Raw genomic sequence first — 27,886 nt, 5'->3', positions numbered from 1 at the left:
GGCTCTAACACCTAGAAATTAGGCCAGAAACACTGCAACTGTGAGAAGAAAATTTAGGGTCAACTTTCCAACATATAGGCCCGAGCAATGATTTCTGCAGGACTCTCAAAGCTCACGAAATAAAAGCAAGAGTGAATGAACAAGATGGCATCAAATTAAAAATATGCTGTACAACAAAGGAAACAAGAATGTGAAGAAAGAACATACAGGATGGGAGAAAGTCTTTGCTAGCTACTCTTCTGACAAAGGATTAATATTCAGAATATATAAAGAACTCAAAACTCTTATCACCAAAACCCCAAAATACCCAGGCAACAAATGGGCAAATGAACTAACTAGACACTTCTCAAAAGAAGAAATATGACCAGGGATGGTGGTGCATGCCTATAATCCCAACTACTCAAGAGGCTGAGGCAGGAAGATTGCAAGTTTGAGACAAGACTTGGCAACTAAGCAATATCCCATCTCAAAATTAAAAGGGCTAGGGAAATCATTCAGTTGTAGAGTATCCTGGTCTCAATCTTCAGTACTGAGAGGGGAGGGAGGGAGGGAGGGAGGGAGGGAAGGAAGGAAGGAAGGACGGAAGGAAGGAAGGAAGGAAGGAAGGAAGGAAGGAAGGAAGGAAGGAAGGAAGGAAGGAAGGAAGGAAGGCAGGCAGGCAACTGGTCAATAAATTTTTTTAATTCAACATTTTTAGCAATTAGGGAAATGAAATTAAAACTGCACTGAGATTTTATCTCATTCTGGTTAGAATTACAGCCATTAAGATTATAAACAATAGTAAATGCTAGAATTCTGCTTCCTGGTTGCCATGGCCTGTGCTGCATTTCTTCCCCACATTCTTCCAAATGATATTCTGCATCACATTGGATCCAGAGCTATGGAATCAGTAAACCATAAAATGAACCTCTGAAATCATGAGCCAAAATAAACTCTTCCTCCTGTGTTGTTCTTGCCAAGGCTTTCAGGCACGTGGATGCAAAGAAAACTAAAGCAAAAATTGGCACTAAGAAGTGGGGCCATTCCTCAGACTGACCTGACCATGTGGTTCAGAAACTTTTGTATCTGGCTTGTGAGAGAGGAATTTTGAGAAGTTTAGAGATGCAAGCTGGAAAAGCTTTAAAATGTTGTAAGTGGAGTTTACTAGGCAATTCTGGTGGGAGCTCAGAAGACCAGAATGCCAATAGGACTGTGGACAGTAAAGACTGGGCTCATGAGCTTTCAGAGAAGGACTCCATTGGAAATTAGACTATAGATCATTTATGCTATGCTCTGGCAAAGAAGTTGTCTACATTTTGCCCATGTCTGGAGACTTTCTGTGAGGCTGAATTTAAAGGTGATGGACTAATGAATCTGGTGGAGGAAATTTCAAGGTTGCAGAGCATTCACGGAGTGGCATGGGTATTGCTGATGGCTTTTAGCCAAGTTTTCTGTGATCATCAAGAGCAGAAAACAGAGCAGAAAGATTTGAAAAACTTGCAATTTGGCCAAAAAACTGTGAGTAAAGGTGAAGCTAAGGAAGGTGTGATTGTTAAAGGGATTATAACCATTAAAGATATGCCAAAAAAAACTTTACCAAGAAACAACAGGAAAGATAGTTTGAAGGTAGCTCAGGAACTGGCAAGACCACACCCACCTCATGCTCAAAGGTGTGAAAGTAAAAATTTCTTTGAGGATAGACCTGTGGGGGCACCCTGCTTACACAGGGTACATAGGAAGTTATTCCACTGTGTTCAGTCGCTCACTCAGAGACTGCTGCATCCATGGTCCCAAGAGACTTGGCTGCTCAAGATGATACTGGACTTTGGCAACAACCACTTGGTGCTAGTTCTGCAGGAATGCAGGGTACTGAAGTTAAACAGTCATGGAGGCTTCCATTGAGATTCCAAAGGAAGGCCTGAGAGGCCAAGCAAAGTGTAGCAAGGATGGAAAGTGTAGCAGGCAGTCCCTGAGACAGCAATGCATGGAGATGTGAAAAAGAACCTGAAGCTTCAGAGGAGACTCCCAAGATTAAGAGATGCCAGTAACGTTGGATATCTGCCAAGGAAAGCTGCAGGAATTGAGCAGAAACAAAACGAGAGAGGCCATGTAAGCTGTAACTAGCAATGTCATAGGGGAACAGCTACCAAGCTCTTTGGAGAAAACATCATGATGCCATGTGCCCCAGATGCTGGGCATGGAGCTACAGGACTTATTTGCCCAGTTGGATATTGATCTTACTTTTCACCTCATTCTTTCTAGTCCCTAAATTTTCCTTGTAAGATGGAAATGTTTACTCTTTGCCATTATAATTTGGATTTGATCTTTATATGGGAAAATATCCAAGATTTGCCTTGAGTTTCATATGAGCTTTTAAGACTTAGATTTTTGGGAAATGCTGGAACTCTTAAGACTATATGAACTCTTGAAAATGGAGTGTGTTTTGCATTGTGAGATGGGCATAAGCTTTTGGCAACCAGAGGCAGAATGCTATGATTTAGATGTGAGGTGTCCCCAAAAAACTCATGTGTGAGACAATTCAAGAATTTGAGGAGCAAAGATTTATTTTGGCTAATGATTTTAAAGGTTTCAGACTCCATTGTGTCTGGACCTGTGATGAGGCAAAATATCATGGTGGAGAGCATGTTGTGGGGCAATGCTACTCATGTCATGGCATCCAGGAAGCAATGAGAGGGGAGTGGACAGGAACAAGACATGCCTTGAAGAATACACCCTCAGTTACCTACTTCATCCAATCAGGCCCCACTTCCTAACGTGTTCACCACCTCCACTAATGCCATGAAATTGTGAATTCCTCAATGAATGGATTCCCAAAAGCCTCACCTCTTATTACTGTTTCATCAGGGACCAAATCTTCAATACATGAGCCTTTTGGGGACATTCCAGATCCAAACCATAAGAACTGGTCAATAATCATAAGTGGTTTGTACTGATCTAACTTCTTGACAGAAAGTCTTGTTTTTCCAATCTTTAAGGTAAACACAAGACTGAACATACCAATAATGGGGAAATCCTTTGTACAAATTCCTTCATTTGTTTCTGCATACATTATTCAAGGGATCTTCACAATAATCCTATTATTGTGTTATTGATTCCATTTGACCCCTGATGAGGAAACAGTCCCAGAGATATTAAATGATCTGCTTATTACCAATCTCCTCACCAAGAGGGACAGCCAGAAAGAAAGGCAATATCTTGCACTTACAGTCCTAGTGCTTCTGTTTCTTCTTTCAATGGACACTTCAATATTATTACTTTTATATTTGAACTGTGAGGCTACTATTAAATAGAGCATTAGATCTGATAGAATGTTCCAGAAGCCTTAGCCTTCTTCCTGGGCTCCAGTCAACAACTTGGCATTAGGCATCATAGAGCTTATCTTACTGGCTGTAGGCACACACACCAGACATTTTCCAAACTAGAAGAGCTCTACCAGGATCCCTGGCATGAGCAGACCCATCTAGTACAACGAGAACAGACAATAAGAATAAGAGAATAAGGAAATAGGGCCCTTTGATGACCCAGCTACCCATGGCAGGCTCTACTATCCACCCACTAGCCACACTTAAAAAAGCTTATCCCATGGGGAATAATTATGACCACAGATGCCCTTGAATCTAGAGTGTAACCACAAGTGCTAGAGAGAGAAAATCTGTTTGAGCCAATTCTGCAGAAGGAGATTAAAGGCTTCCATCAGTGAAATCTCTATTATAAACCTCTCCTAGTTGCTCTGAAGACAGCTCCAGATTTCCCAGTTACATTAACCATTAACCCCAGTCCCCTGTACTGCTCGATAGGTTTTCATGTCACATCCTGCATCCTCAGTGGCTATGTCTCAACAAAGGCAATGAGTCAATGTCTCAACGAAGTTTGCCACCACTCATTTCCCTTACCCACAAAACTCCACTCTGAATATTCTAGTGTTCCAGGAAAGGTGGAAAATTCACTGAAAGAGTCCATTTGACCTGAAGGGAAACTATGTAGACCTGATCATTGGAAAACTGCATTAGACCCAGTAAACAGCTTGGAAGTAAAGATTTAAATACTGTCATGACAGAAATAAAATGTTAGATATAATGAATATGGTTTATTATAAAAGAATATTTCTTTGATCTTTGATGGATTGCTGTTCATATTTAGACCAGAAGAAAAATGTAGGCACTAAAATTGAATTGAGTGTCACAGGGTACATTTTACACATAAAAAGTAGTGCCCTCTGTACATACATTTTTGGAAAAGAGGATGCCAAGAGATCCAGTATTTGACAGGGTAATCTTTACTGGAAACTTACAGACAGAAATATGGTTAAGGGTGAAAGCAAGACTAGTGAATGCCCACAACTTCAATCAGAGAGAGCTTGTAGAGTGCTCAGGACAAAAGTGGCTTTCATTCAAGATAAAATGTAGCTGGTATATCTCAAGCTAGCATGGAGATGTCAGGCACATCTAAGTGTACCAGGGTTCAGGTGTAAAGCTCCACATACTGTTCCACTGGTTTTGTCTATAGTATACCATAAGACTCCCAGATGAAACAGGTCAGGGTTACACAGGAGGATCCTAGTGACCACAACTCAAGATGGCTGCAGTCAGGTCAAGCTGGATCCCTACAAAGCTCCTGTGCAAAACCTGTTCCTAATTAATAGAGGGGACTGAACTCTTAATTCCTCTAACATGCTCACAGATACCAATGAGTTAGGGTAGTCCCTTTGAAACAGTTTGGGTTTCCACGCATACATGGTATATTACGTGAAAAATTAAAACTAATAGAGTTACATATCTTCATTCAAAGTAAGAAGAGGAGCCAGCTCTGGGGAATCTGAGATGACCAAAGCAGTTCTTCTAAGTCTTTTTACACCAACCATGCCAGCATCCCATAGACAAGAATGCTCTATGTTCCTTTCTGAATTAACGTTTCCTACACAATTGATAACAAACAATAATACAAATCAGGATAAGAATATATGCTTGAGCTTCTATTCGCCTCAAGCAGAACACTACCTTATGATGATTTGAGTGACAAAGCAGAGAAAATGTGAAAAAGCAGCAGCACAGGTCTGGTGGAGCACTTTCCGAGCACGTGTGAGGCCCTGGATTCAATCCTCAGCAAAGAAGAAGAAGAACAAGAACAGTAGGAGAGGGAGGGGGAGGAGAAATGAATTCTTCTTTTTGGAAGGAACCCCAGAACATCTAAACCAGAGATCTCCTATGGCTGATTTCCCATGCTGAAGACTGTTCTCTTCCCCTCCTTAGTAATTCCACGAACATCTGTTCAGCTGAGAACCACATGCTGGCTTCACATTTAAAGGAATGCTGTTCTTACCATAGGCATCATTGAACTTTTCTGTTCCTGTGCATGTTTTTGTTTATGATTTTATTGACCCTAAAAATGGATATTGTGACAGATTTTTGGCAGATGGCAGTAAAATGTCTTATGCTAACAAAATCAGTATATTTGATGTTCCAAAAAATGAAAGTAAATGGTCCTCGTCTAACTGGTTCAATATGTGTCACTCTACTTCAGTTAAAACAGGAGGAATAAGTACAATAATAGGAAGATCTTAATGATCTAAAAACAGTAAGACAACCTGTCCTTCTCCACAGAGGAGACACTTTGCTACCAAACGTATTGATTAGGGAGTATCATAAAAATTCAAAACAAATTCCCCTGCTGGCATCAGGGTACTGGCTAAACATTTTATATAACAGTTCATATTATCAGTTCATATTATATATTTACTTATTAAACTCAAAAGATGTTATTAAATGTCTCTAAGTCCTTTGATCATGACATGGATTGCTGCATATTAACTAATATTCATTTACCCAAAAAAATTCAAAAAGCAGTAAACCAGAAATTGTTCAACAATTATCTACTATCATTTTAGCAATTATGTATTTATTATGGAATTTTACCAGTATAAAAAGAACTTCGATTAAAATTTAGAGTGTAAAATGCACACTGCTTTTCTTTTGTGTGTGTGTACTGGGGGGGGGTGGTACAGGAGATTGAACTTGGGCACTCAACCACTGAGCCACATCCCCAGCCCTAGTTTGTAATTTATTTAGAGACAGGGTCTCACTGAGTTGCTTAGGGTCTCACATTTGCTGTGGCTGGCTTTGAACTTTTGATCCTCCTGCCTCAGCCTCCCCAGCCACTGGGATTACAGGTGTGTACCACAGTGCCTGGCTTTTTCATTTATTTTTAGTTTTCAAATTTTATTTTTAAATGATATCAAACTTACAAAAAAGTTGTAAAAATGGCATAAAAATTTTCTGTGTATACTTCACCCACTTTCCCTAACATCAGTGTCACTGGGGTCCTGGGCCAGAGGCCTAACTTTGGCATCCAGTGAGTCAGGTCTAGACACTTGCCTCAAAAACTGAATAAAGAAGGTAATGGCGAAAACCAGGAAAGGAACTTTAATTAGTTTAACTACACTGTTGAGGGCAGCTGCATCCTTAACCCTGTCTTCAAGGGACTGACAATGATTTTGAGGTTTTACAGAAAGAAGAATGAGGACAAAGTTTGGGGGCTGCACATCTGGATGGTTTACATAACTGGTGAACCAGGTGATCTTGCTCAGGCATGGTCTGGTCCATTACATCTCAAGATTGGTCAAACATGATCTTGTCGATCACCAGAAAGTTTCTATTGCCTGGGGTGGGGGTGAGAGTGGGGGCATAGTTTCAACTCATCACGAGATGAGTGTCAATCAGACCTGTTGCTCCTGGTATCCAGGAGATGAATGCAAAATGTAGGCAGAAACGTCAAGTTTTTAATCTCATTTTTTAGTTACCTTTTAGACAATTGCTCACAAAAGTGAAGAGTCTAAGTCCCTGTTTCATTAACATCTTATATAGCCATAATGCAATGATCAAAAGTAGGAAACTCAGTGGTAAAATGCTTGTCTAGCTTGTGCAAGGTCTTGAGTTTGATCTCTAGCACCAAAAAAAAGATAGGAAACTAATATTAATATGATACCATTAACTAATCTAAAGACCATATTCAAATTTCACCAATCATTCCACTAATGTTCCGATCCAGGCTCCCATGTTGCCTTGAGTTATCATGTCTTCTTAATATCTTCCATTCTAGGACAGCTTAGGTTTTTTATTTTTATTTTTATTTTTCACAACTTCCACCATTTTTAAGAACACTAGCACCTTATTTTGTGAAATATCCTAGAATTTGGGGTTATGGTATACTAAAAATTGTGCTTTGTCTTTGGCCTCAGATCCTGACACTGAGCTCCTGAAATGGTTGGAATTTCCTGAGTGACAGGAATATCTTAGTTGTCCTAATGAGGTTAATCCTAACTCTAGATAGCTTCAGAAAACAGGGCTTCATGCCAGAAAATTCAACCATGTAATTAGTAGGTTAAAATTTTCAGCCCCATCCCCCAACTTCTGAGGAGAGGAGAGAGGAGCTGGAGATTAAGTCCAATCATGAATGACCAATTATTTTATTAACCATGCCACCCTAATGCAACTTCAAAGGAAAAAAAAAAAAAAAAAAACCTTTGAACTATGAGGGGTGTTTAGCTGGTGAACACACTGATGTGCTAGAAGGGGGGTCTCACCTGGTGAGAGGAGGGAGCTCTGAGCCCACCCTGTCCCAATTCCTTGCTTTATACATTTCCTCCATTTGGTTATTTTTGAGTTGTTAGTTTTCATAAGACTGTGGTTATAACACTCTCCTGAGTTCAATGAGTCATTTTAGAGAAAAATTAAACCTGAAGTAGCAAGAAGGTTGTTGGAACCCTTTCATCTCCATATCCATTAGCTGATGAATTCCTAGAAAAACTAAAAAAAAAAAAAAAAAAAAAAAAAAAAAAAAATCCCATTAAACCCAGTATGTCTTGTCTTCTGTGGATTTTGGTGTGATTCATTTAATTTAAACAAATGGATAATTACGCACTTCAAGTTACAGGTAATAGTTTTTGGAAATGCAACACAAATTCTTCCAAATGGAAAAAACACTAGTCTTTTCCATGTCAGAGTAGTCTGCATTTTTGTCTTTATCTCAAAGTCTTCGTGAATAAAAACAAAAGTACAAATTGGCAGCATTTATCATAGTCCTTTGGTAAACATGAAGAAAATTAAACACATTTCAATAATAATGTTGAACATTTAAAATCAAAATGTAAAAAAAAATAAAAAATAAAATCGAAATGTGGTTTTTAAATATAGCTACATTTATCAATACTGCAAAACAGTATACAAAAATAAGATAAAATAATAATATGCTATTTTAAGCACCTAATATAGATGACTTCTCATTTTTGTAATGTTAGCATGCAGAAGACCTCCAAGAAGTTTCTGAGCATAATAATAGGAATTTTTTTCATTTGCCAGAACTACAACAAATGATAACATTATATGGAGAACATTTTCTTAGAGTACAAACATCAACATCAAATCATATTTTATTTAAATAAAGACAGACATCCTAAATATCATTTTGCCTTTCACATGCAATCCCTTATGCAAATTTTATGGAATAGATAATAATTAATACTGATTACCGAGTTTCAAAAAGGCAGATATCTTTTTGGGGGGGGGTATTGGGAATTGAACCCAGAGGTCCCACTGGGCTATACCCCGAGTCCTTTAGACTTTTTATTTTGAGACACGGCCTCACTAAATTGCTTAGGGCCTTGCCAAGTTGCTGAGGCTGGCCTTGAACTTGCCATTCTCCTGTCTCAGCCTCCTAAATCACTGGAATTATAGACATGCACCACCACACCTGATAAAAAAGATATACATCTCTAATGGTGAACATTTCATGAGAATTTGTTTCTATTTACAGAAAAAGACTATGTGTTTTTAGCAGTGTTGACTATTTTCTCCTCCACAAAAACCACCATAATAACTGTTAGTCAAACAAAAATGAGAGCTGAAGAAATAGCTTGTTTCAGAGAGCACTCGCCTAGCATGCACAAGGGCCACAGTTCGAATCCCCGGCTCCTCAGTGGGAAAAAAAAAAAAAAAAATGAGAAATGAGTGTACACTGCTGGGGGTCAAACCCAGGGCCTCAGATATGCCAGGCAAGTGGTCTATCACTGAGCTATGCCACACCAGCCAAAGCACTGCCTTAATAGTCTTTCTTGTGTCCCAGCAAAGAAAAGTCCCAGGGTCTGGTAATTCAAGTCCTTCAAGCAGGGAACTGGTTGGGATTAGGCAAAGTTTGGGAAATAATGGTATAAGATTGGTGCGCAGAAAAGTCTTTAAATAAGTGTGCAGAAACCATCTATTGTCCTGATGAGACCTCCGGTTTGTCCAGGTGAGTACAGTTTTCTTGATAAGAGAGTGGCAACTTTTTGTCTTGATAACTTGGTTTGCAGGAGCTCTCTAAAGCAAATGATAAATTTATTTAGTGGTCCACAGTTTTATCTTTCCAAGTTAGAATTTCCTGGGGTGAGGGTAGTGTGTTAACACAGTTAATATCAATTCTCAGAAGCATGCCTACAAAAATTGAATCTAGAAAAAATAATTTGATGACCAGGGATATGATAGTGCCACAAATACACACAGAAAGCATATGGAATGATAGCATCTAATATCAGAATACAATATTCCTTGATTTGCACATTCTTTTAATTTTATAGATGCATACAACAACTTTTTTGGCGCTATGGTTGAGATTCATTGAAAACAATTTTAGGAAATAGAAATTGGAAGCCATTTTTAAAAAAAAAATGAGAAAGTCAAGTTGAAAATATGGCAGTAGAAACTCAAAGGAAGAGTTCAATGTTCTGTTAGAAATAATTGTGATTATAACAGCCAACAAAAGAAATTATTGTGAGTTTTAATACTTACATTTTTCTGCACAAAAACCAAAGCTATAGAATTTAAAATAGCCATTTTTAAGTTTATTTACTGAGTACTAATGTGGTATAATATCTTAGGTAAAATTGACGTTGTATGTAAAATGATTCAGGAATAAAAATTCAAAGTACATAACACATTTAAAAGCATTAGAGGGACTAATCAATTTTTTGAAGACAAAGCAGTTATATGTAAGAAAAATACACTTATACTAAACAAATCAGTCTCTGGACACTGACAGTTCTCTCGTATAGGCAATACTGAAAAAGGACTAAGACATTTCAATCCAACTGAGATTCCAATCTGGAATCCAAACTAAATTTCAAATTCAATTTGCTGTTTTCTATGCTAGACACAACAATACCATCTTTAAAGAAAAAAATTAAAATACCAAAGCAATATCGTGGCCTTTCAGTGTCCTAGATGGTAGATATAATTTAAAGAATTCCCACAGACATGAACTACTACCACAACTATGTCAAAACTAATAATGAAAACTGACCCATGAAAAAAGTAAGGAAATTTATACAGATAGGATTTCAATGTATATGGAACTAAAATCTACATTTATATTCATCCAGTTGAAGTACTGCATCATATTTGCTAAAATAATTTACTGGACACATTTCCAATAACTTTTATGGTTCTCAAGATAAAGTTTACCTTTTTCTAGCAACTTCCAATAGAAGATTTTATAGTTTTATCTACTAATGTTTATCAGAGGTATATGACAACATAAGAAAAACTACATGCTTCCTTAGAAAATCAGACACTGGAATAAGTCAGCACTGAAACTATCACTAAAAAAATTTCTGTCTATGAAAGTAAGATTTTTAACTCTTTTATCACAAATTATTAAAAACTAGGATGGGTTTGTTTAAATCCTTTAAATTTTTAAACTACTCTAGTGAGTTTTAATTTTGATTGAAAAGTTATTATAAATTCAACAATTTAACTTATAGAATATATATAGAATGGCATCAGGTTTACTGTAATCTTTGTTATCAAGAAATAATACACTCCTAAAAATTATAAATTTGAGGAAAAAAGAACTGATTAATCTCAAGGGAGGGACACATTTTTCCTATTTCACACAAAGTATACATATGAACATATACTATGAACCAAAGCATAGTCCCCAAAATGTTAAAAATATTAATTATCAAGCAAACTGAAAATGAATCTATGCCAAAGTTCATTCAACTTATCAATAAGGAGCCCAGCAGGATGATAAACCATTTCAAAAGAGAATTTATGAAACTGAGATTTTTACAATAAATGAGGAAAAGGTAATACTAAAACAAAGTAGGTAAGTTAGATTGAAAGAATGGATTTTTTTTAAGCTGTCTGTTTTATCTCAACTCCCTAAGGTCTCCCTCCCAGTGATGGGAACAAAGCTCTTAAAGCTGTTCCAGGAAACAGCCCCAAACAGAAAGTAAAAGGATAAATTGAGCAAGATAGTGCTCAGACAGTTAAGATATATAGGATATAAGATTACCAGAAACTGTTGACCAGAATCTATGCCCTGTTCTAAAACATTGTGAAACATGTTGTATGTTATCAGCAAACCCAGACCCCCTTTGGAATTTCCCGGCGGCTTTGTTCCCCTTTTCCCTTCCGTGTGCGACCCCTCCTGATGTGTGGTTTCTGCCTTTATAAACTTGTAAGATTTTCTGCTAGGGACTCGACTCCTCGACTCCTGCGTGAATCACGAGTTGGGTCCCAGCGCACTGGAATAAAAGCCTCTTGCGGTTTGCATCAAGTGACGCCTCCTGCGGTTGATTGGGGTTGCCGTCGATCCGTGGGACAGAGTTAGGGTCTCATTTTGGGGGGTCTTACAAGATAAATACACATAATGGTTACAGGCATAAGTTGACCAGACTCTTTCAGTTTATCTTTCTGAAGAAACAAGAAAGAAAACCATCGCACCAGATCAGCTTTAGAGAATTACAAAGTCTCTGGGTTTTAATGCATGATACAGAGAGATTTAAGTTCTCTGAATCAGATGATCCTTAGGTAGGCTTGTTAGAAAATGTTCTCAGAGTGATAATAGTCCCCTTTTGCCATATTTTCAAGTTTTCAACAAATTTCCTTGACAAGGGGCCAGTGGCAGTCTTGCATGTTCTCATGAAAGCAGGATTCAGCACCTGGTTGTACCAGAAACAAAGTAAAGTGAAATGGACTCAAACCTACAAAGCCCACATGAGGAAAGATTTTATCAAAGATACTGCAGTAACATGGCAGAGAGTGAGTTTTTCTCATAGTAAAACTGTTAATAGCATCCTAAAGTTATAGGGCTGGGGCCTTCGGAGAAACTGAGGCAGCATAAAGACCCCCCTCAAACCCCAATTCTTGCTATCAAGTCACAAAGATTTTAGACATGTCACTCAGAGTAATGTTGCCGTCTAGCGGGACATAAAGACACATACACCTCAGATTGTCATGAAGGAGCTTCTTCTTTATTCAGATCCCAACAACCCCCCAAAAGCAGTCTCACCCTCAATATATAAGCAGTCTCATGCATAAGCAATTTCGATGAGATATGTCCACTCAATCCTGTTAAAGGTCAAGCAATCACAAGCTCAAGCATACATGTAGCCAATTGTAACAGCTTCCTGTTTTTCTCCAGGCATACCAAGCACGCCCTTTGGCTTCCTGCCAGCCCACAGAGTAACAAGCAATGAATTTATTGCAGGGATAGGAAAAGGGAAAGGGAAGGGAGAGAGAGGGTCCTCCCAGAGAGAAGAGGGACAGTGGGCCTCTCCTGCACTCCAGTTTTACTGGTTGTCCCAGAGAAGTTTCCAGAGACTCTTGCCCATGTCCACCTCTTGACTTTTGACTGACAGCAGATGACATCAGACTTCCAAGTCCCCACTGCATGACAACTCTAGGTCACCTTGGCCCATGCTGACTGATTCTAATTGGATGCTTAACCATAAATTCTTACACATTTTACGGGTAGGAGGAATTATCCTTATCTCCCTGAGTTTCAGGATCTGGTCTGTAAAAAGGGTCACAAATCTCCCCCTCAGGGTAACTTGGGTTCCTCTTATTGACATTGTTTCAGGCCTGTATTTCTCCTGCAGATAACAGGTAGTCTGCCGAGGGATGCGACATATCCTGCCCACTTCAACCAGGCAGGGCTGCAGGTAAATTGCTTCTTGGAAGCGAAAATGGGGGCTGGGGGGAGTCAGCACAGTGGGCCCATTTTATGAAATTATTCCCTTAACCTCCTGTTCCCATCATTGCAGTGGTCTGTCCCCTAACAGGAGACCAGAGGTCTGACCTGGCATTCAACAAATCAGATCCAGTTACCTCAAAAATAACCAAACAGAAAAGGTAATGGCAAAAAGCAGGGAAGGTACTTTAATTGGTAGAGCTATGATGGGAAGACAAGGGGACCCATGTCCACTTCCTGACAGTTACTGTGAGGTTGTACAGAAGAGGAATGAGGGCAAGGGTGGAGGGTTTGCATAGCTGGAGGCTTTTCACAACTGCCGAAGCAAGTGATCTTGATCAGGCCTGATCTGGTCCAGTGTTATTTCAGGATTGGTTAGGGGGAGCCTTGTCTTTGCTGTTGCCTGAGCAATAGTTTTGACTCATCTCCAGCTGTTTACAGATCAGGCCTGTTATTCCTGGAATCCAAGGTGACTCAGGGCAAAGGAGATTAATGCAAAATAGAGGCAAAGATGCAAGACTTTAAGCTTTTAGCCACCCATTAGACATTTGCAGGCAAAACATTAAGGAGTTCTGAGCTCTGAGCAGCTGTATGGGCACGGGGCATCAGGCAGCCCCGCATGCGCCAAAGAACAACAACCAATCAGACACTGGCAGATAAACCCTAGCGGTGCTAGCAACCTCCTGTCAATCAACAGAGTCCCTAGCCAACCCCAGGGGCACACTAAACCCTCAAGCCTTCCCCTGCCAATTCCGGAATATAAAGGCCCTGGTCAGCCAGAACCACTCGTTAATTCCCCAGCCCTCCACCCTGGTCAACTGGTGAATCTTGCCCGAGGGTCAAACCCCTATAAAGCCTTATTCAGCTGCTTTTGGTCTGACTCCTTTCTGGTCACCCGCATCTGACCTTACCCTAAGTCCTTGTTACTAAAGAACTTTTGAAATTCTATGAAATAATCTTATCCCACACTTGGACCAGCTTTCCTAGTGAAAGGAGCAGACTTGGATGTCTGACGAATAAATGACAAGCCCCTAGTGGACGGCAAGCCAAAAAGACCTAAGTGTCACGAGAGCGCTACACCAAGGAGATAAGACACCATCTGGACCAGAACTGGAAACAAGCCGAGAAGAAGGGTGTATAAACGCCCCTTTCAGACAGCTCCTCGGCTCAGCCCAGATCTCCTGACCAATCCACGTCAGCCAGGTTCGGGAGCCCCACCGATCATCCATCCAACGAGACTGCCGAGACTCCGCGGCTCTGACGGCTTCACGACCAGCAGAGCCTGCCCATCCTCATTCTGGACCATCAGCCTGTGGAAGTTCTCCGAGACCAGCCGTGGTCTGCTCTCCGACTAAGATAACGAGGAATTCGGGGTTGTCGGAACTGACAAGGCAGAGAGGACTTTGGACTATTTGATTGAGGTGTGTTTATTTGCCATTCGATTTGATTGATGTGTGATATTAGGAATATTAAGGTTTGTGTTATCCCGAGTGTATCAAATAAAGCCAACTTGTTTGGAACCAAATTCTAGTCACTCGCCTCTCTGCCGCTGGCGACACCTGGCTATGACCCTCCTCCATGATCTCTCCCCTACACCTTCTCTACCTCTCTCTCTCTCTCTCTCTCTCTCTCTCTCTCTCTCCCTCTTTTTCGTAGTGCAAAGAAAGAGGGCCTTCTCTAACGTCCATTCTCATATCTAGCACTGCCTAACTACACAAAAGGCATTTCACACTTTCAGATCCAAGAAGAATGAGGAATTTCAAATCAAATGTGTTTAGATCTTTAATGTCTCCCCCGGTCAAAACTGACCTACAATGCTTCAAGAAAAACCTAAAGATGAGGAAAACAGGCTTATTTGTTTCAGATATTATTTCATGAACACTGACCTCTAGTCCCATGTTTTTGAGACAGAGACCAGAACTGGGAACAAAATGGTGGATAAACTCTCAGGCCTCAATTCACAATCTGACACTAAAGTCTTTTCTTAGCCCTCCCCACAATGCATGGAATCTTTCCCCAGCTCCCTATTCTTAAGATCAACAGTAAACACCAGACTCAGCAAGATGTCCGAAAGTATCTGAAAGTCTTCCACAAAAAAGAAACTCCTTAAAATTTTTACCATGAGAATGCCAGACCTTCTTCCCCAGCTACTCAATAAAAGCCTGGGCTATCCTTTTGTTGAAGGGCAGTTTTAACTTCTCTCTCAGTCAGGACTGTCCCTTTCACCTGGAGGTGAAGCTCCCCTTTCTCCTTTTCTTTTTGTGATTAAAGCTCTGCCGGTAAATTCAAGCTCACTCAATTCAGATCCTGTTTTTTACCAGAAAAGACTCAGAAGTTCCCACCTGAGGGATCATTTTCATATCTGTCATGAGAAACAAAAAGTCGGGTGGTCTAATTTCAGAATACAGTGTTTAGCTTTAAATGTAAAATGACTTGGGATGTAAAAAAGGTGGCTGGAGGGCAGAGCAGAATGAGAAGTTACAAGCAGTTAACTCCAGAATATGAAACTTCCCAGTCCCTTGCCGCACAGGTGAGAAAGGGGCCCCTACCTGACCAACACAGATAAACAGAGGTGCACCTGCCAAAACGCACTCAATTCAAGGAGATGCTCCTGCCACAAGAGAACAAAAAGAGATGAGGACAACTAAAGGCATGTGTCCTTAAATAACCCCAAAGGAGACAGTGAAACCTAGGTGGCATTCAAGGAAGATTGCACAGCCCACAGGACTCAGCTTTTGAGGAACCAGGGCAGGGACCTTGGGCTCTAGAGGACAAAAAGCCTGTTGTACCCAATCTGTGTGTCCCTGACCACCAGGCATCTGATCTTGCAAGACTGTCATTAAAGTAAAGCCTGCCTTTGACTGAACCTCGTGCATCTTGGTCCATTCCTTGGGCTCCGGCAGGTGAGCGTGAGCCTCACATAGGTCATCTCATTTAATCATTACTACAAGGTAGGCAGGCGCTATTACTGCCATGTAACAAACTAAGTACATAAATCTCAAAGAAGCTGATACCTTACCAGTAATGTTGCAGGATTTGAGCACAGAGACAGGGCACAGAGCCGGCTTCCAACAGGAAACAGCATTTACTTTTGCACCAGTACCAATTCGGGAGATTCTCCTCCAAAGGCCAAGCCCTGAATGCCGCAGGGCCTCCCCTTAATAAGTAGCCCCTACAGGTCCCGCTCTCACCGCTCCCTCACATATTAGCCCTTTTGTCTTCCCTATATGGAAAAATACACTCCGCATGGGTTTTCTACACTACAAACTCACAAGGAAGGCGCAACAGAGCCGCGCAGGCGCACTGGGGTGGGCCGCCGGTCCGGCTTGCGCCCTGTCAGAGGATTGCGCATGCGTGCTGAGCGTGCCACGTTGCCGTTCTCTTGCTGGGAAATGCACGCGTGCTGGTCACTGAAGGCGCCAGTCGTCGGACGAGCCGCGCATGCGCGCACAGATGCCAGCTGGGCTGCGCCATCTTGTCTTTCTTTGAAGAGGGCTCCTACCACAGTAACGATAAATTGCAAGGCCTGGGTGCAGACTCAGGGCTCGATTACAGAGCTAGAGCTGATTTCTCATAGCCCGGCCCAGAAGTTCTTACCCTTTTGTTCTGCTAGTACATCCATGAATTTGTGCTCTGGGATGCTCTCCAGAACCCATTCACTATTTCCTCTAATCCAATATGGCTCAACCTCAGCATTTCCTTTTTCGTTTTTTTTTTTTTTTTTTTTTTTTCAGGAGGCTGTCCTATGCACTGTAGGCCTCTTAAGCAGCATCGGTGGCTTCTACCCACTCGATACTAAGAGTATCACACAATCCCGACCACTAGTCAAGACAAAACCAGGCCCACTTGAGAACCACTCTTTCACTCCTTTGAATTTGCCTCTTCTGTGTTCCTTTCACTCTCTCAGGAAGCACATAGAATCTAAGCCCATAAAACCTGCTTCATCCCTATGTGGTCTCCCTGGACTTCTTGCAAGCCCCCTCAGAATAGTAACTGATCTCCTCACTGTGAACCTTTGTCGTTCTTGGAGGGTGCCAGAAACTCCCCACATCAGCCACCTCTGTGAGCCCGCTTCTGCAGTCTGCCTGATTCAGTGGCTACTCAAGACTAGGAGTTAAAATTGAATTGGCTGCCCAAGAATGATTTACTGGAGGCTTCTAGAAATGTCTCCCACAACTGAATTAACTATTTTGATTAATTTGACCCGTCAGTTTGTTGGGAAAGAAGGGAATAGCCTTTTAATTTATTTATTCACTTAATTTATTCAACTGAATAATTCACTTCATTCATTCATTTGTTTATTTAACTGATACTGGGACTGAGATAACATGTTGTTGGTTTAAATTGAACCAGTTAAAATGATCATATTAGTTGTGGATTTAAACTCAGGCTGAAAGCAGCTACGATATCAGTACAAATGATATCCTCTAGTCCCCAAAGAATATAGCTCAGTAAATAAATAATCACAATTTTTAGAAGCTATTTCTATTCTTTTCTTTTTCTTTCAGAAAATATAAGATAAATTTTTTTCCTTCAATTTCAAAAACTATTTTTAAATGCTTGTGGAGCTCTGGTATTTATGCAAAGGTGGCTTTCAGGCAAGAGAGAGTGTCATTCAGCACTGTGTCCATAGAACTCAGTATAATAAATGTGTGTCATTGTACATCCATGGTGGATTTCCTGTGTGACAGGGGGAGAATAAGAGGAGACAGACCAGAGGGTTCACTTCACACTAGATTTCTTAGGAAGCTCGTAAAAAGGATTTACTGTATTTTGATTAATCCATCTTTCATCCACCTTGAGTGTCTCCATGGCAACTGGATACTTGTTTCCCAAAGATGGGCTTTCAGACTGTGGAAGGTTCATTCAGCTCCATACAAACCCCCCTGTATTCCTGAGAACCACATCTTTGAAATTCAGCATGCATAGACAACGACTTCCAACCCCTGTCTGTGTGGCTGATGCCAATGCTACTATCACTTTATCAATGACAAGACATGATCGATTTTTGAAGCATTTTCTCAGCGCCAACACAGACATCTGTTTTGCCTCTATTGCTCAGAAACACTAAGTATTTTAAGCTTACCCTAAAAGAGGCTAGCTGAATAGTCATTATAGGATTATTTTATTTTATTTTTAGAAAAAGGAGAAAAGATTCATCGTCAAGTGTTGGTTAGAGTATTTCAGGGCATGGATCTCAATAATCTACCAATTGGATGCTCTTGTAAATAAAAAGTAACCATTCATCAAAATTAATTATTCCCACTACGAATGACAATTATAAAACAGAATCTAATTCAAGGTGTACTTACATGCGAAGGACACACACATTATAAATGAGATTGCATGACTTACCCGAGGGTCTCACGTGAGTTAGAAATGAAGCCGAAGGCTGGGTGTGTCCTTCAGTAGTAGAGTGCATTCCTAGCATGTGCCAAGTTAGATTTGGTCCTTAGCACCTCAACAAGAAAAGAGAAATGGGCCTAAAATGAGAATGAGTAAACCCAAACTCCAGCTCACAGCTCGGCTTCCGACCTTGACTCCTGGGGCATCCTGAACAGCTCTCTGATCATGGGCTGTGTGTGAGTCTCTCTCCCTGTGAGCAGGAATTCACACTTTTCTGTCCCTTCCCCAATTCTCTACTCTACAACTCATAAAGATGACATGTATGGGTGGATAGATGGGTGAATGAAGAGTTCTATGTTAAAAATGTAGGGCTGAAGGTATTGCTTAGTGGTAGAACTTGTGCTTACATGTAGGAGACCCTGGGTTCGATCTACAGCACATTAAAAAAGAATCTGTAAATTATAAGCCGGTATTTTTTTAACTATATGTCCCCAAAAGACATTATTGGGGGTTGCAAGGAGGATTTTACTTTACATGCCTTATAGTATACTACATCTTTTTCTTTTTCATGAATGTCAATTACTTTTATACTCAGTGAAAAGATTGAAAACATTTTGGTTTTGGGGGAAAAAAAATTAAACAAAGCAATCCAAAAAAAATAAGTGATCTCTAAAGTCCAAAGTATAAACCAAAGTAAAATTTTTTTCTGAGGGAAAATTTTTTTTTTTTTAATTTGACCATTCATGCAACTGGAACGCAGTAAGTAGGGTTTGCACAATTTCTCCCATTCTTTTACCAAAAAAAAATCACCAACTGGTTGGTAATGCCTTTATTAATAATTGAATTAATAAAACCAGGTTATTTTACCCATATTATGAGACTAATGATCTCAACTCTTTTTTCCCCCTAAAAGTAACATTGAATTAGTCTGACACACAGTTTAGGAATCATAACTTGAATTATTGGAATTCATTCGAGAAGCCCAGTCTCACTTAAAATTGCTGCTGTCTGCAGAGTAATAAATGTGATCGATGGCTTTCTGCAGCTATGCAATTCAGCTGCTCCTCCATTGCTGAGGGAGAAGCCTCTTTGTGCGTGTGCATGAGCATATTTCTTGAACATTCTGCAACTGTTTGCAATGGGAACTAGTTTCAAGCCTCCTGTTCAGTTATTTAAGAATAGCCTGTTATTTTCCAATTACCATGGATCAATTTAGATTGTCTATAAGAAAAATAATCTCATTGGAGATCAATGACTTGGGAAAAAAGTAAAAATACATACAGACAGAGCCCTCTGCAGTGTTTCTCTCTCTCTCTCTCTCTCTCTCTCTCTCTCTCTCTCTCTCTTTCTCTCTCTCTCTCTCTCTTTTTTTCTTTGTCATTTTGAGCTAGAATAAAAAACTGGTTCCTACTAAAGAAACCACAAGAGCATCAAAATAAACACATTAAGACCAGAAGTCCCAAATTAGTCTCTGTTGTCTTGCAGGAATAAATGTTTAAAGAAACTTTTAGATAAAGTAAATGTAGATTTTAGTCAGCGCTTTCCCCATCATCTCTGCAGCATTTCCCATTCTCCTTTCTCTCATTTCTACCCTCCTTTTTCCTGTCACTGTCATTTCAACCCACACTTCTACTGGATGCATGTCCTGCTATTGGCTATAACACATCTGCATACAGTACAGGAACAAAGAAGAGAACCCAAGAAATAGGCTGTGTTATTGTGTTCTGAGATATTTAACTCCTGTCTCAAATCACCTCCCTCATTTAGTAAATTTATTATTATAAATAAATATTAGCAAAGAAAAACTCAACTGCCTGTGAGTCTGGGTCAAATTTTTATCCTAAATATAATCTCAAAACCTTGAAACATGAGATTTTTTAATTTGGAGAAAACCCATAGAGCCTATTTCGTCTATGGTGACATGAAAATAGGCTGAAGATAGGACTTACCCAGCCTGCAGGGTGAACTGGTAAAGATGCAGCCCCTCACTGAACTCTTCCCCTCTTAACTCCTCTGCTTTTCCACAAGAGGAACAGCAAAGAAAGGCATGCTCATGAACTTCCTCATTTGCACACAGTTTTGTGAGGTGAATATTATTATCCTGATTAAGGATAAGAAAATTGAGACTCTGAGAAGTTACCCAAAGTCACACAGCCACCAACGGAAGTGGAATTTGAATCTCAAATTGGAACCTGAGGAGATTCCCGGAGCAGCCTCTGTTTTCTCCCTCAACCAAGTTCAGGCTATAACCAGAAGTTGTTAATGAAAAGAGAGTATTTTAGAGGCAGTTTGGAAGGATCCACTGAGGAAAACTCAGATCACACATCGCACAAGGCAAAAACCTAATGCAATTATTTTTTAGATATTTCTGTCACTCTCCCTCCTCCCCAAATTTCTTTCCTTCAGAGATAGTTGGTTTTTCCTACCATGTTACAAAAGAAATGAATTATAGTTGGTTAATAAACACAGAAGGCATAATTTATGGGAAAATGTCCTCCTTGTCCATCCACCAAGGCTGCATATTTTGAAATGCTGCATACATTCTACTAAAAACAAAAAATTTTTTTAAAAAATAAGTTTTTTGGAAATGAAACACATAGCCAAGCTAAACACACACACACACACACACACACACACACACACACACACCTCCCAAATGTCAAAAACAGAGTGAACTTCAGTCTAAACAGTAACTGGAGATTGAAGCCAAAATGGCCCACAGAATTCTGGGAGCTGGATGTGAACTTGAAAAGCTAGGGTGTGAAGTGCAGAAACCTGCTCAGGAAGGAGCCCTCTGCACACAGAGCTGAGCCAGGGCCAAGTGACAGAGTTGCTCTGTCCCTGAAATAAGGATGTGGCAAATACTCCTCAATTAAGTTGATGGAAAAATACAAAGGAGAATATCTATGTGACCTGAGGTGGGAAATATTTTCATAAGCAAAAATCGAAAGTACAAACCAGAGAGTAAACTATATTTCAATGTGATTAGGACAAAGGAGTTCTCTTTCTTTCCCCCATATTTTTATTGGTGTATTATAATTAGAATAATGTTGGGATTTGTTGCAGATCAAGGTTTACTATTCAGTGAAGGATGTGGGAGCAGGGGTTGACTGAAGAGTAAATGTGAACAGGTTTGTGATATCTACAAGAAAGAAGGAGGTAAGCAGCAGCAGCCTCCTCTCCTCTGTTATAGGGGAAGAGGGCATTGGGACAGAAACAGGGCGTATGACTGGGCCTAATCTCCTTGCAAAGCTACTGTTGACATATCCTCTAGCTAATGGTATTTCAGCAGGGGAGTCCTTATCTATGGAATATTGTTAAAAGTATAAATCTAATTTTTTAGGATTGCTTACTGTAAACAAGCCAGAATCTATGGATTCACAGGTATAGTTCACAAGAAAACACCATGTAATGGTTACAAACATCTGAGTATAAACTGGAGGTGTTTCATGACCCAGCTGACAAATATTGATCTGTCCCTTTTCTAATGAACTTAATTGACCACTTGGGTAAATGATATATGCAAAGTTTCTACACTATAAAATCACTATATAAAGTAAAAGCTTTGAAATTAATAAACATCTTATATAGAGGTATACTTTGCAACTATGTAAATATCCTGTTTGTCATCAAATTTTAGCCCATTCAATTGACATCTATTGATAACTGTTCCCTAAAACAATTATTCTATAGTAGTTGGGAAACAATGATGTTTTAAAGAATCAAATATTTTTTTCTGTATGTATTAATCGGCTTTCTTCTGTGAGGAAGACCCCTATCTTCTTCCACATTTATTTATTTATTTATTCATGTATTTATTTATTTATTTATTCATTCATTTATTTATTTATTCATTTATTTATTTATAGCAGCAAGGACTCATCAATTCTTATTTTATTCTTTAGGTCATAATATATTATTGCCATTTACTTTGATATGCAATGTTTCCCAGATTAGGCCAGATTAACCCTTCTTTGGTTGTTGTCATTGGTTTACTTTGTTTTGGGTTTTACGATAGGCACTCCTAAAGTAAAAGTGCACAGAAGCTGAAAATGAAGAGAAACATGATGCTTCTCTTAGCAATGTGGTCTCAAAACACATAAAGCAAAACCTGACAGTGTCATAGCATGTTTGAAATAAATCACTGGGTCAGTCTGGGAGCAAGACATGGAACTTTATTGACCGTGGCTCGTTGGAAGGGCAGAAAGCAAGTCACCTCTGCAACCTTCGACCCCTTGCAGAAGGTAGGGCATCTCTTTTATTGCCCCAACCGCAAGCTACCAATAAGTCAAAACCATAGCAACATAGGAAGTGGGTCAGAATGACCCAGTTCAGGGTGCAGTACACTGCCCAAGAAACATGGGAACTAGAAGCAGAACATCTTATAATGCATTTCTTTTCTTTTCTTTCTTTCTTTCTTCTTTTTTTTTTTTTTTTGTTACTAATGCTTGAAATATTTTATTAATGCCTTTTACAAATAAACACAGTAATACATTGTATAAGAATAACAGAAACATTTTTCAGCCGCCATGCATTGTCAAATAGGGTGTGCTTAGCAGGAGGTGGCAGAGGCGGGGCTTTCTCACCAGAGAATCATTTCTTACATGAAACGGAGTTTCAGGGTTAAATGAAGTTCGTCTGCTCAAGGCACATATAGTCTGACCCATAACAACTGAATAACTAGGAAAACTCAAAAAAACCAAAGCTACTAAGAGCTTTTAACAATCCTCTTTGAATCTTATCTATGAAACAAACAAAAATCATTTAGGATAGAAATGTGAGTAGCAATGAAGAACACTCTCCTGGGACCAGGACCCCAGCTCAGTGATAGAGTGCTTGCCTGGCGCACCCAAGGCCCTGGTTCAATCTCAGCACCACAAAATGAAAGAAAATTACAAACAAGCAAGCAAAAACAACTACCCTCAACAAGTAGAAAACATACCTTCTTTTTAAGGAACCATGAAACACTTTTTAAAACTTCATTTGGAAATAATTTTAAATACATATGAATTTAAGGTATTAAAAATTATTTTAAATTTACAAAGAACTTGTCAGGGCAAAAGAGCAGTACTCCTCGCCCATCTCAACATTTACTACAGATATTCCCATAACAAAAGACAGAGCAACAAAAGAAAAGCATAACAAATTGATTTCATCACAGTTCTATGTGACACAGAGACCTTCAGAAAGGAAGCTGCGGGCATGCTCTGTGTTTTTATTCTAAGTCTGATAAAAGAAATGAATAGTTGAGGAAGAGCATACACACAAAGGGTAGGATCCAAACGTGATGGACAGAGGAACCCAGGTGACTTGTTCAGATCCCTTGGCCTCTCTGTGTGGCACTACCTCCACCCAGGCTGGATGTAGGTCAGGGACTCATGACCTAGAAAGCTCTCTAGGTTTTACAGCTTGTTTTGGGGAGAGGAGTTCTAGTTTTGTTTGTTTTTGCAGGACCTCACACCTGCCAGGCAAGCACACTACCGCTGAGCTGCAACCCCCAAGCATAGGACTTCCAGAGCCTGTGACTTACCACAGGGGAGAAAGAAAGATGGAGGAGGTTGGAAAGAACAAAGCACCTCTGGAATATCACGTCCTGAACCCTGGCAAACACTTATGTAGCCTTTGCCCAGATTTACCTACTGCTTATATTTTACCTCATTTGTTTTGTCCTTTTGTGTGTGAGTGTGTGTGCATGTGTAAAGTTTTTCTGCATCATTGGAGTATAACTTACGTCATGGTTCTTGCCCCCTACATACTTCCATGTGCTTTTTCTAAAAGTATATTCTCGAGAGAATCCAAGATGGCGGACTAGAGGGAGGCTGCGTTCCTTGTCGCTCCGTAACTCCGGTTTCAAGCCGAGGATATCTGTTTCTTGGTAAGGCAGTTTTTGCTGCTTATCAATTCTCTGGTGTTTACCCATTTGTCTGCTGTGATGACCTGCAGTCTGCCAGCATATCGACGCCTTTTTTGGGTGCAGATTGCTCACTGTCAGGCACCTATCATCCGCCATTTGCCTGCCTCTCGCCTGTCCATCTCCTGCCTTACTCCTATCCATCACCCAACGCAGGAGGTTCACCTCCCCCCCCCCCCCCCCCCATCGTCTGACAACAGTCAGCAAACTGATCGCGGACTGCCAGTGAGCACCAGCTGCCTGCTGTTGCCTGGAAGTTCTCTGTCACAGTACCTGCAGGTTTGATTACACATGGCTGCCACCATTTTGAGACAACAGCCAGGCCCCGTAGGACCCCTGACCGGACTGACTAAGTCCTGCTTCCAGGATCCCTCAGCCCCACCGATCACTCCCTGCCTCTGGGGCCCTCACATCAACTGACTGCTCCCTGCCACCAGGACCCCAGACCAACTGACTGCGCCCTATCACCGGGACCCCAGACTGATTGCACCCGGCCTCCAGGATCCCACAACCACACCAAACACACCAGACCTCCAGGACCCCTGCCTGACCAACTGCATCCCACCTCCAGGACCTCCAGCTGACCATGTCCACCCCCTAGCTGCAGCTCCCCATTTGCCAACACATTTCAAAGCCAGAGCAGCCATCTTGGATAATCCTGGAAGCCTTAGCTCCGATCTTTGGGTGGGGCAAATCCCATCCTGAGATGCCTGCTGGAGGCTTGAAGCTCATTGTCAGGTAGCTCTCATGCATCAGGCTACTGAACACTGGGAGGTTTCATTACTATATGACTGTTATGTAGATTTTCTTTTTTCTCCTTATTGAACAAGTTTAAGTTTGTATTTCTTTACTTTTCTTGCTCTCTTTTCCTTTTGTTTACCTGTTCCCTCAGAGTCTCTTTCTCCCTTTTTTGCATGCTAACATCCAATTTCTTTTGATTACACTCTCACCCTTTCTATTATCTAGAACTTCTGTATAATCTTTTCTTATCCCATTAACAGCTACATTCTACATCCCTCTGCATCCTCTTTGTCCTCCACTAGAAACTGCAGACCTGTTTGTTTTATTGAAGATAATATTTTAACTCATTCTGTTTATTATGACAACTTTGTTATTGTCCTCATAGGGGCTATTTGGTCTAGGATTGCATAGTGTCTGAATTGGGCACTGCTAATATTGATCTCCCCTTAAAGAAAGGGTTTTGGAAACCTATAGAGCCACTATAAGCCTATAGGGGGAAATCTGCAATACCCTAGATCTGCACTGCTAGAGGGGAAGATACATGAACAACATGAAAAAACAAGGGAAGAAAATGATCCAAACAAATCTAGATTCTATATTAATAGAATCCAATGACAGTATGTTAGAAGAAATATCAGAAAAGGACTTCAGATTATACATGATTAAGATGATTCGCGAAGCAAAGGATGAGATAAGACAGCAAATGCAGGCAATGAATGATAAAAGTATAAATATTCTCTAATATAACAACTGTACAGTTATCAACCTTATACATTTACTTTGGTGCCTTAACCTTCTGTGTATAATCCAATTTTTCCCAATACTGCATCCAGTCTAGGGTTTGGTATTGAACGTAATTGTCATTTATGACTTCTGTATTATGGAATACTTTTTTAAAATGACCAAATTTGATCACAAAGTGGTAGAATTATATGTAGAAATATATATGAACACATATAATTATATACACACACACACACACACACACACACATTTTAAAATATAGACATTTATTTGGGTCACAGTTCTGGAGCTGGGAAGAACAAGGGCCTGACACCTGTATTTGACTGGCACTGGTGAGGGCCTTCAACTTACATTACAACGCAGCACAGGGCATACAATTGATGGAGACAGCAAGCGTGCAAAGGGCCTCTTCCTCTTATGGAGTCACTAAGCCGTCATGGGGCCCCACCCCAATGACCTCATCTAATCCCAATTACCTCTCAAAGGCCCTCCCTTTAGCCTATGAATCTGGGGCAGGCACAATGACTCACACCTATGATCCCAGTTCAGCATGCCCCTGGGTTCGATCCCCAGTATCAAAACACACAGAACAACACCCACGTGGATTTTGAAATTAAGTTTCTAACACATGAACTTTTTGGCACATTTAAACCATAGTAAGGCAGAAACAAATACCTATGGAGAAAAGGCTTCTCTGAGTTCCTCCATGACATATGGAACAATAGTTTTCAGGCAGTGCCTAAACCCATGTCACTCCCTTTTATAAGGCAGTGGTTTGCCACAAGCTACCCCATTTTGAGTTTAAGTGCTGAGGTGGAGTGACTCTATGAAAGGAGCAGACTTGGATGTCTGATGAATAAATGACAAGCCCCTAGTGGACGGCAAGCCAAAAAGACATAAGTGTCACAGGGCGCTGCACCGGGAGCCCCACCGATCATCCATCCAACGAGACTGCCGAGACTCCGCTGCTCTGATGGCTTCCGCGGAGCCTGCCTGTCCTCGATTCCCGGAGGAAGTTCCGAGACCAGCCGTTCTCTGCTCTCCGACTAAGGTACATCGCATTCCGGGTCTTCGGAACCAACAAGGCAGAGAGGACTTTGGACTATTTAATTGAGGTGTGTTTATTTGCCATTTGATTTGATTGATGTGTGATATTAGGAATATTAAGGTTTGTGTTATCCCGAGTGTATCAAATAAAGCCAACTTGTTTGGAACCAAATTCTAGTCACTCGCCTCTCTGCCGCTGGTGACACTCTACACCTTGTATAAGTAAATAGCTATCATCTGCCTGGCACAACCATAAGGTACAAACTGATAAATAAATTAATTGTGCTAACAAGAATGACCTCCTGTGAACTTACTGAATTAATCAGAACCACGACGATGTATGGGCATATTAAACTCATGTTGAAAGACCAAGCCCACAAGTTTACTGAAAACACCAGACCACCGAATGAAAGCAACTATTCACTCAAAGACATAAAATGAGGAGCACCCTAAGACTGGACATGTGGGCACCCTCACCCATCACCTGGTCATTCATCATGAGTCTTGCCCAGGAAAATCACCATAACAATAAACCTTTAACAGAGCACAGATTCTCCTGCCCTTGACAACCATGCATGGCCCACTCCAAGCTGACATCTCAAGCTGTCCTCCAAACGGGTACTCTGAAACTGCTGTCTGGACGTTGGCCTAGAAAAAGTTTCTGCACTTTGACCTCTCTGTACCCTGCACAAGTTCTTGGCTTATCTGACCACCTACAGCAACTCTCTGAATTCGTATCTGCTCTCTGCCTTTGCTCTCAGTTCAGCCTCCTGAACCTTTGTGGCCACCTTAACCCTTTCCTAGCCTTTCAGTTTTATGTGTTTAACTATGTGAAGTCTGATGAGTGACTTGAGTGTTATGGATATTAGAAATTAGGATTGGAATAAAAGAACCTGTGATTGGCCAACTTGACTACCAGGTAACCCACAAGTATTCAGTGAACTGCCACTGATGAAAGTGGTGTATCCTGTATATTTATTATTAGTCCATAAATCCCAGCATTGTAGAACGACAAAAAGTGTTTGGTCAATGTTAATGACATAGCTCACTCATAACAACAAATAAAAATTGTGACATTTTTAGTTATCTTAA

The 27,886-nt window shown here is 40.4% G+C and overlaps 1 long non-coding RNA gene across 5 annotated transcripts; it reads right to left on the bottom strand.

Moving 5' to 3' along the window:
- Positions 1 to 820: 820 nt before the first annotated feature.
- LOC306667494 lies at positions 821 to 27,464 on the bottom strand. Of its 5 annotated transcripts, none has more exons than XR_013765568.1 (5): positions 27,329 to 27,464; positions 18,361 to 18,464; positions 7,918 to 8,077; positions 7,580 to 7,802; positions 821 to 4,914 (listed from the first exon to the last, which is right to left on the bottom strand). It is a non-coding gene; the product is annotated as an uncharacterized lncRNA (long non-coding RNA). The 5 variants fall into 5 exon arrangements; XR_013765569.1 differs by lacking the exon at positions 821 to 4,914 and adding an exon at positions 20,301 to 20,452 and having other exon boundaries at positions 5,278 to 7,802; XR_013765571.1 differs by lacking the exon at positions 821 to 4,914 and adding an exon at positions 5,278 to 6,938.
- Positions 27,465 to 27,886: the final 422 nt, after the last annotated feature.

Source organism: Sciurus vulgaris (assembly GCF_902686455.1).
Source record: "Sciurus vulgaris genome assembly, chromosome: 8".
Lineage (NCBI taxonomy): Eukaryota > Metazoa > Chordata > Mammalia > Rodentia > Sciuridae > Sciurus > Sciurus vulgaris.
The sequence above is the reverse complement of the archived record's forward strand: the minus strand, read 5'-3'. Positions and strand labels throughout refer to the sequence as shown.